Source organism: Macadamia integrifolia, chromosome 6 (genome assembly GCF_013358625.1).
Source record: "Macadamia integrifolia cultivar HAES 741 chromosome 6, SCU_Mint_v3, whole genome shotgun sequence".
Lineage (NCBI taxonomy): Eukaryota > Viridiplantae > Streptophyta > Magnoliopsida > Proteales > Proteaceae > Macadamia > Macadamia integrifolia.
In genome coordinates, this window is record NC_056562.1 from 30,557,490 (window position 1) to 30,568,565 (window position 11,076).

The window sequence follows — 11,076 nt, forward strand, 5'->3', positions numbered from 1 at the left end:
AGGCTAATGGGGCTCCCATGCCACGGTACAGGGCGGAAGCTCCCTCAGAAGCGACGATCTGGCGGAGGAGGCCAGTGGCAGATCTGATGGGATTGGAAGGTTGTTGAAGACGGATCCTCAGTGTGTCTAAAGGGTAACCAGAGATTATCCCTGCAGCTCCTCCGAACCCTCCTGCCACGAACTCTTTCCCCCAACTTGTCGCTAGATACTCTGGCCAGAAATCCATTTCTGTTCACTTCCATTCCATGAAAGCACCGACCCAACTCAAACCCACCAACATCAACGTACCACTCCTGTATTAATGATGATGATAGATCTCAGTAATTGTTTGTTTGGTGAGGAATAGAAGCTATTACAGAGTGGAGCAGAATCCCATCAAAGTAAAGAAATTCCTCGTTTCTGGTAATCCTTTTTTTATGATTTCAATCCATTAAAGATGCAGAAGGTGAAACCGAGAGAGGCGGAAGAAGAAGACAAACAAGTGATTCAAGAATCTTGAAGTTTTTCTTAGAATTTCAAACCCCGGTCCTGCTCTGAGCTTGTGGCTTCTGTGAACAGAGTTGTTATAATGAACTTGTGAGGGGAGGGACCCACCCACCCGATTCCTTCGGCTTTGTCTTTCATCTGATCACTCAGTAGGAAACGGCCAACTCTACTTTTAAGGTCTCTCAACTAGAAATTGCCACGTGTCATCACTTTCTATTGCTTAACCGACTCTGAATCCCAATAACTTTTTCTTCCACCCGGTAGAGTGTGGCGGGCCTAATGGATGTATGGAATCTTTGAAGATAATTGAAGAGAGGAGTAGATGCTGGTGATTCATGATTCTCGACCAAGGGTGGAAGAGACATGAATCCCAGTCACGTGTGTTGTGCATCCAACGGTTAGGATATATAATAGATTTTCTATACCCTACTTTCACATCATACTTTTTTTTATTTTTTATTTTAGAACACCTACACATCATATATATCACACATGCATGGGGGACGTACGTACATGGTGGCTCCGGGGCCCAAAAAACAGCCAGGTTTATCACATTAGTGAATTATTACGATAAAAAAAGATGTGGGTCCCACCTAAAATTGAAATTTCGATGGATCAGAAATGATATTTAACGGATTGATGAATGTGATACAAATTGTTTACGTGTACAGAGGTCTGTGATAGACATAGAACATCATTATTCGTTTAGGTATTCGCATTTGAATTCGAATTATTCAAAAAAAATTATTCAACCTGAAATAGATAATCAATTATAATAAAAAAATTAATTAATTAAAGATTTGAGGATTTTTATAATCAGGGTGTTCGAGCCAACTTACGTGCACCTTGACTAATCATCGAAGAGATTAACACAATAATCTATCGTCACGATCTCCATTTAAATTATAAATACACAGATGGAGAATCGAATCTGAGACTGTACGTCTATCTGCATAATCTTCAATTCGTCTTAACCATCGATACCTTTTTAATGAAGCCAATAACTTTATTTCAGCTACATTGAAACACCCTTTAATGCAAACCAAGTCTCAAGTTGAAATTGTATTCTTCATCAAGAGACAAAAAGGTTTGTACGATGGAGATGAACTCCGCTGGAAAGGATACCCAAAAACCTGACCTTGGATGGCATAAAACCAGTTACCAAATAAAAAAAAGATAGCATAAAACCCACTGAATTAAAAGTATCACTACGCTTTTAATAAAGCAAATAACTTTATTTCATCAGCTACGTGGAAATCTAGTGTGGAATGTGTACAATTGGATGCGTTATTTGTTGACTCAGTAATCAATTAAGAAACTGGGCATAAGTTAACTTCACAATCATTCCTAAGCCCCAAGGACTAATTAAAAGGAGCCATATATAGAGCAGATGGTGGGGTTCAAACTCAGGATCATCACTCACTAGAATCCAAATGCCATATCCATTTGCCCACAAATATTGTATATTATAACAAGGCATTTCGATCTACACATTCATTCCTTAAGTTGCAAAATTCAAGAAGAACTCTTGTGCAAGTTAAAAGGTTAGGTGTGCCCCTTGAAACACTCTTGGGTTTGGTTTTTTCCAGAAAAACAATTGGGTGATTCGTCACCTATGACCAAGAAATCAATTAGGTGTGAACTAAGTAAAACACCCAAGTTTGGTCGTCAACCAAACAACAATTTAAATGCTTTCCAAGTCAGACAGAAAACAGGACTTAGCAGCTTGGTTAGGACCAGTAAAAGCAAAACCTTAGTGGAAGGTCTGAAATTGTATAGATAAAGGATGTACGCATTTAACAAACCACTCTAAATTCTAACGTCTCTTTTTCCCCTATTTATATGCATTTAAATTAGGGAAAAAGAACTCTAATGGGGTCTTGTGGTCTGCGTCGAAACACAATCCTCAGTGAATTGACTACCTTACTCTGGTACAAAAGGAAAACCCTCTTTGTTGATGCCTTTAACCTAAAATGAGTAGAAAAGAATAGAAAATGAGAACAAACAATCACATAATGCACACATATATGTTTACGTGGTTCGGCTAGATTGCTTGGGTCCATGTAGAGATGAGATCTTGTTTCACTATCAATGGAGAACATGGTTACAATTCGTCCACACACCTCTCTCAGATTACTTACAGAGAAAGAATCATCGCTACAAATATATGGTGAAACCTTAATACCAAAAATTATAAAATTACCCTCAGTAAAAGAGTCCCAAATATAAAATTCGGGAAAGCTCCCCTACATCCCATACACATGGGCCTCCTATCCTCTTGCAACCCCACAATCTGCTTACCAGCAAGTGGAACCGTCATTATTTGAGAAAGATCACCCGTACTTCAATTCCTAGATTAAAGACAGATATCATACCCTAATAAATTGAATTTGGAATAGAAGTTGCAAGTTGCATTGAGCTCCTCTGTGGCGCAACACAGTGTCCGGGGCACATCCAACGGCCAGAAACGTCTTGACAGGGAGCCCAAGGCAGTTGCACGCAACCCAAGGCGATTCTAGGCGTTGGATGCGCACCGAACACTGTATTGCTCCACGGAGGAGCCAAATCCTTGCAAGTTGGGTTGCTCTCTAATAAAACCAAACAGCTTAGTTCCTATTAGGGGTGTCAATTCGTGGCCCGACCCGACTAAACCGATCGGGACCGACCGTTTATAGACTGGCCCGGCCCGGACCATTTATTAAACGTGTCGGGCTTGAGTCCGGCCCGTTTATAAATGGTCGGTCTCGGTTTTGCTACTTGGACCGTCGGGCGCCCGACCGAGACCGACCGAATAACGCCGGACCGAGACCGGCCTATTGTGCACCGACTTGGCTCGACCCTTTAATGATTGTAGAATACCTATTTTACCCCCCAAATTAAAGAATAAAAACTAAAAAGTAAAGACATATTCACATTTTAAATAATGGTTATATTTGGTATCATTTAATGATTTATTGTCATTGTTTTGGGCTTGCATGAGTGGGCCAGAATATAATAGCACATTTTAAAGAGGGCCCGTTTAAAAACCGGTTAAAGCCCGTTTAACATTAAACATGTCCGTAGCCCGGTTAAGGCCCGACTAAAGCCCGATTAAGGTGGCCCGATTATAACCCGAGACCGACCGACCGAATATAAAGTGTACCATGCCCTCAATAACTAAGCCCGATTAGTTAAATGGGCAGACACGGTGTAGCCTTTAAAAGTCTTCAAGCCCGATTAAGCCCAATCGAAACCGAACCGGCCCGACCGGTTGACACCCCTACCTGACACTACCTTGTAGCAGGAGAGTAACTACGCCGGTAAGCAGCAGACGTGTGGGACCCATGACCAACGATTTTCTGTGAAATTCGTCTACAGTATCTAACTGTTCGCTACAATTTGAACCGACTTCATTTCAAAACCTTAAAAATTATTTTAATTTTTTATTCATCCACTCCCTTTAATTTCCTTTAGCCATGCTATTTATAGGCTTACCATATGAAGAATAAGACTAGCAGAAGCGCAAAAACCAGAGAGAGTATAACAAGGACTTCACTTTGGTGTTGGGTCTCTTGTTGGTCCTGTGGAGTTTGTGGGCATGGATGTACATCCTCATCCTTGGCAAGAGCAAAAAAAAGCTCCCAGCAGGCCCCGTCCCTCTCCCCATCGTTGGGAACCTCTTCGAACTCGGTAACAAACCCAACGAGTCGCTGGCTCGACTTGCTACCACCTATGGCCCACTGATGACTCTCCAGCTAGGTCGCGTGACGACCATCGTTGCTTCCTCTGCCACAAGAGCCAAAGAGGTCCTCCAAACCCACGATCAGGCCCTCGCTGGTCGAACCGTCGTGGATGCGGTTCGTGCGTTGAACCACAACCAGGGATCCATAACCTGGCTTCCTCCGTCTTCCCAGTGGCGAAATCTACGCAAGCTCTGCAACAATCACATTTTCCCCGCACATAGACTCGATGCTAGCGATTCCGTGCGGCTCCAGAAGGTGCGGGAGCTCCTCACTCATGTTCGTGAAAGTGCCCAGATTGGTCGAGCCGTTGACATTGGTCAGGCCGCATTTACCACCTCCCTTAACCTGCTATCGAACACCACTTTCTCCGTCGACTTGGCCGGTCCAGAATCAGAGTCCGCCCAGGACTTCAAACCATTGATCCGAAGAATAATGGAGGAAGAAGGGAGGGAAGAAAGAGGACAAAATCTCAAAACGAAGAAGGAAGCTTTGATTTGCTTTGCTTTGTTTGGAAAATCCAAGGAAAAAAAGAAAAGAAAAGAAAAGAAACAATTTTAGGGCTGAAGCATGTTATAATCTGTCCAGCTTTAATGCTTTGAGTTTTTATCGGTTTCTACCATCATTCTGTGATCAATCATATGTTTGTTTTCTTTCCCATTTGCTCTTTTTTATCCTTTTCCCTTTTCCACCCTCTCATGGCTTTTGTTGGGCTATTTAGCTCACTAGTAAATATCATCAGCACACCTATAATTGCTTCTCTTATCAAGCAGACAATCTACAAGACAAGCTCGATCCAATGACAACATTAGTGACCTGAAAGGGGAAAGTTCAAAATCTGAAGGCAAGGAGGAATGATGAGAAAAGCACTTAAACAGCAGAAGAAAAAGCTGGACAAGCCAAGACTGATACTGCGAGAAATTGTTTCCATCTTCCCTTATCTCTTGTCTCTTCTTCATTTTAAGATTTTTTCCTCCTCTCCCTTCTTCGTTTCAGGTTGGGAGATAGAAGATGATGGAGCTCCTCCTATCTGTTCGGATCCGATAGGTTGCATGGTTGAGTAATCCGAGTTCAGATCAGGTCTTCGTACGAGAGCATTCTCGTACGAGCCTCTGACAGACACATGGATTCTACCGTGTCTTAGTTGTATTGATCCATAAAATTGGTGGAATCCACGTCTGTCATAGGCCCTTACGTGAATGTTTACGTTCGAGGATCTCACGTGCTCTTAAGCAACCCTAGCATGCATTCATAGCCTTTGGATTAAAAGAATGAAGAATCGAAGACAAGCCGAATCTTTCTCCAATGGTCATTAATCCTCTCTGGGAAAGGCGAATAGACCAATTTTGAAAGCTTACATGCATAGCTGTCATTTCCATCATGGATTTCTTTTTTCCTTCCGAAAATGAATGAGCTGTCCGTAAGATCACCTGATCCAAAATGGGCTGATTAAATAGGCACTTTACTATATTGACAATCACTACGCCCATGCATAGCTGTCATGCCCACTTCAGGCTCTTGCAGGCGGCTTAAAAGTTAAAACCCACCCCTCCCCGCAACCTCCGCCTCGTTCCCCTCTTGACAACCTCCGCCACACCCGTGCATTCTTATCATTACTAGGAAAGAGTCGTGAGGAATTGATACACCTCTAAAATAGTCGTTTCATGAACTCATCAATGAGGAATTAATATAAAGATGTAGTCTTTTTAGGTTAAGTTGTGTACTGAGAAGTTGGCTAGCTGTAAATTTTAATAGGAACACAACTACTGAAGTCAACATACTGGTAGGATGGTTTTAGGTATGGATTGGTCAAATCGGTTTAGACTAATCTGGATACCTGGCCGATGGAAATCAAATTGGTATTAGAGGTAAAATCGTAAAAAAAAATTATTTCAATAAAAAAATAAAGGTAATATTGATTGATCCAGACTGATGCAGTCGATCCCAAATCAATATAGTATAGGTATCAACTCAGACCAAAACCGATGACTAACTAAATCCTTGATTGGTTGTGCTTTTCTTCATTTATTTTCCATAAAAAAATATTGATAAAATGAAAACCCTATTTCCAGTTGATGGGTCCAGGTAGACCGTCTGGTTAGCCATGTCTTCCTGATTTAAGTGTATACCAATCTCTTGGTTATACATGACAAATAAGTACATTTGAGCATGGCTGAGTGTGGTGAAGAATCAGGCCATATGATGGGGTGAGGTTAGGGGTGTCAACTGGTTGGGATGAGTCGGTCTCGATCGGGCCTAGTGAGGTTTGGCCAAATTTTAAGGCTGCATTGTGAACGTCTGTTTAGTTAAACGGGCTTAGCTAGGGTGGACATGATACGATTTATAATCAACTTGGTCGGTCGCAGGCTATAATCAGGCTGCTATAAATGGACATTAACTGGGCCTTAGTCGGGCTGTAGTCCTATTTATCTCTGAACAAGTTTTCTTCACTTGTATGCACTAATCGAAGTACTCAAGTTGACAAGTCTCAAGCATATCCTCCAACCCACCATTAATTCACCGCCACAATTACATAAATTTCATTTTAACATTTTTATTTCCTATTGTTAAATACAATTGGACTTTTGCTTTACTACTCAATTTTATTGGTGGAAAAATGGAAATTTCAAATAGTATTAAAAGGCTTGGGCCAGTTTGGGATTAAAGGTGTCGATTCAGGTCGGACTCATACATGTGTTAGGCCAATCAGACGTTGGTCAGGCTAGGTGGTTGTACCATGTACTACCTATTTATAAAATAAATAATAAACATGATTAAAATATCAAACCGATTCAAATCAAATCATAAACATGTCGGGTTTAAGTGCGGGTTTGAAATTGACACCATTAAGTGAGTTCTTACATAGGTGCCAAGAGTACCAATGGTTAAGATATCATAAATATTTTGAGAAAAAAAATAAATTTCAAGTGTGTCTAGACCTCTATGTGTTAAAATGAGAACGGCAAAAAAATGTTGTTCGGTATAGGCGTGTTCTAAATGGATCAAAATTTGAACGGGATAATCAAAAATACGATCAAATATGGTAGAAATGGAAAAAAATCGAAAACGGATGGTACGCGTTTTAAACGTTTAAATTTAAATAATACGACGCCAAAAAAACTGCAATATACATGCATAAATTGGTAAATAATTACTTAAATACTTGCATAATACTGAAAACAAATGTAGATAATATTCATATTTCAAACTAAATTCAAACCTATACCCCAAAAGCTTTCCACTTGTTGAATTTTGAACCTTTTCCAATTTCCATCCATCAGGAGTGGGGATGGGAAGAAAAATGGTAAAAGTAAAAGTGTATAAAGGATTTGCAATCCCTTTAAAATATTAAAAGCAGATCATGTACTCCTTAGGTAAACTATTTGATTTGAAGAATAATATTTGTAAATGTCGGGTTTTGAAATCAGTGTACCACAACATTATTTTTGTATGAAATAGTTTAAAGGAGAAAATTCAAGCACATACACTGGAGTCGAAAGAGAGAGAGAGAGAAAAAAAGCCCTGACCTGAGTTTCTTCTGTTCACTGTTAGGAGAGAAGATGAGCGGAGTGAGACTTCGCAGTGGCAATGTACAGCGGAAAACGGCAGCGGACAGAGGACAGCGGAGCGGACAATGGCAGCGGACAGCGAAGATGCTCGCCGTTGTAAGAGGCCGGCGGACAACGGCAGCGGACAGCGAAGTTGCTCGCTGTTGGGAGAGAAGATAGACGGATTGAGGGAAAAAAATCGTCTACAATTCCGATCTCGTATAACTCCGTGCAATACCACCTTCAGACGGTGACACGTGTATTGATACCAATACAATGGTCCAGATCTGATTTAAATGCCTCTTCACTGATTTAATGTTTTATTAGTTGTACTAGATCTGGACCATTGTATTGGTATCAATACACGTGTCACTGCCTGAAGGTGATATTGCACGGAATTGTACGAGATCGGAATTGCAGACGATTTCAACCCCGGATTGAGAGGCCAGAGGACAATGGACAGTGAAGATGCGAAGAAAGGGGAGAGTCGGAGTCTCTCGGAGACGAACAAAGCTCGGGCCAATTAGGGTGAATCGTGCAAAGTAGGGTTTTCCCCTCTTTTTTTATTTTTTATAATTTTCTTATCCATTTTTTTTAAGTTTAAAAAAGGGATTCATGTTCTAAACACATTTAACGGCCCGTTTGATAACGTTTCTGTCATTTCTGTTTCAAGAAACGGCAGAAACATAAATTTCTGTTTCTAGAAACAGAAACGGAATTAAAAGTGTTTGATAAGTCATGTTTTTAGAAGTCAATAGTAACTAGTGAAAGAATGACCACAAGTCGTTTCCAGAAACGGCGAAACAAGTTCACCTGGGTCGTTTCTTGGACCATAAATAAGTAAAAATTTCTATTTCTATTTATGAAAATAAGTGAAACGAAACAGTTTTATCAAACGCTTTTTACTCCATTTCTGCTGTTTCTGGAAACAGAAATGGTAGAAACACGTTCTTAAAACGTTATCAAACGGGTCTTAAAACATCAACTTGTGCCGTTCCCATTTTTTACCGGCTTACTGTGGAGAGTTCAGAAATTGAGTTTAAAAGGGCAAAAAAAACAGACTGACGTTTTAAACGTAAATTAACTAACAAGGATCTAGACCTTAGAAGAAAAGTTTCATTTAGATGTGGGTTTGTGAATCTGTCACATATGCTGACTTTCAACATAATTTTTTCAATGAAAAAATGTGTAAGAAGCTTGAAATGATACATTTCCATGGCGAATGACAACCTTTCAAATCAAATATGCATTGGCAACTTTCGCACGTAACTTCAAGTTTTTCTACCCACGGGTGCGCTTCCCTGACATTATTGTTGCATGCATACGTCATATATTTTGAAAAAATAAAATGGGCTACTACCCAAGGATGGAATGAAAACTAGTTCATCTTTTTTCCACTCTTGAATTCCATCCTTCTTTTTACCGAAAAAAAATTCCATCCTTCTTCAGCATTTTTAGACGATGGTTTTTTTGGTCTCAAATCCATACTCTTTCCAAGTGCTACTCAGGAATTCTTTTTTTTTTTGGTGGAAAGTGCTACTCAGGAATTCAGGATCTTGTACAAGAACCCTTGTTCGTACGGATTGATCATTATAAATGGAATTGACACTCATGCTTTTCTATCAGGAAAAAAAAAAAAAATTCATACTTTGAATCGAGTCCGGACGAGTCTCCTAAGTCACCTTCTTGTAGCAGGAGAGTAACTATGCGGGTAAGCAGCAGATACGTGGAACCCCATGATCAACGTGAAATTCGTCTATAATCATTGCATTTCAGAGATAATTGAATCGACTTCTATTCAAACATTATGAATTATTTTAATTTTTATTCATCCACTTGCTTAAAGGATTTTGACATTTTCCTATAGCCATGCTATTTATAGACTTATCATCTGAAGAATAGCGGAAGCGCAAAACCAGAAAGAGAGAATAACATGCACTTCTTCACTTTGGTGTTAGGTCTCTTGTTGGTCCTGTGGAGTCTGCGGGCATGGATGTACGCCCTTATCTTTGGCAAGAGCCATAAAAATCTACCACCAGGCCCTGTCCCTCTTCCCATCGTTGGGAACATCTTCGAACTCGGTAACAAGCCCAACGAGTCGCTCGCTCTACTTGCTAAGACCTATGGCCCACTCATGACTCTCAAGCTAGGTCGCGTCACGACCATCGTTGCTTCCTCTGCCACTATGGCCAAAGAGGTCCTCCAAACCCACGATCAGGCTCTCGCCGGTCGAACCGTCGTGGATGCAGTTCGTGCGCTGAACTACAACCAGGGATCCATAGCCTGGCTTCCTCCCTCCTCCCAGTGGCGAAACCTACGTAAGCTCTGCAAAATCAGATTTTCACCGCCCATAGGCTCGACGCCAGCCAGTCCCTGCGGCGCCAGAAGATGCGGGAGCTCCTCGCTCATGTTCGGGAAAGCGCCCAAGTTGGTCGAGCCATTGACATTGGTCAGGCCGCATTCACCACGTCCCTTAACCTGCTATCGAAAACCACTTTCTCCATCGACTTGGCCGGTCCAGAATCAGAGTCCGCACAGGACTTTAAAGAGTTGATCCGGAGAATTATGGAAGAGGCAGGAAGGCCAAATCTCTCGGATTACTTCCCTGTATTAAGACCGTTAGACCTGCAAGGTGTGAAGCGCCGTATGACGATTCATATGAGAAAACTACACAAACTGTTCGACGAAATGATCGGCCAACGATTGAGCTCCAGAGCATCACTTACTTCTCTTTCCGCAAGGAACAATGATCTACTAGATCTCTTGCTCGATCATGTCCAAGACAGTTCAGAATTCGGCCGCTCTGATATCAAATCGTTGTTTGTTGTAAGCATCCATTTCTCAAATTGACTCTCATTTGTTCTTTTTTCTCTAATTATATATCTTGTATGTAAATATCAGGACATATTTGCAGCAGGGACGGACACAACGTCAACAACATTAGAGTGGGCGATGGCGGAGCTACTTCATAAACCCGAATCAATGGCAAAGGTTCAATCGGAGCTCCAAGAAAACGTTGGTGAGGGAAAGCCAGTAGAGGAGACTGATGTAGGTCGGCTTCCTTACTTAAAAGCGGTGGTGAAGGAGACCTTCCGGATGCATCCACCAGTTCCGCTCTTGGTACCTCACAAAGCCGAAACTGGAGTGGAGATATCTGGGTTCACTGTGCCCAAGGATGCCCAAGTGCTGGTGAACGCGTGGGCTATTGTTCGAGATCCCAGCATATGGACGAACCCGAATACGTTCGTTCCTGAGAGGTTCTTGGGGTCGTCGGGGATTGATGTTAGAGGCCAAGACTTTGAGCTCATACCGTTCGGGGCTGG

The 11,076-nt window shown here is 41.4% G+C and overlaps 1 pseudogene; it reads left to right on the forward strand.

The window, feature by feature from the left end:
- Positions 1–4,066: 4,066 nt before the first annotated feature.
- The window catches only part of LOC122082212, a 13,919-nt pseudogene continuing 6,909 nt past the window's right edge, over positions 4,067–11,076 (forward strand).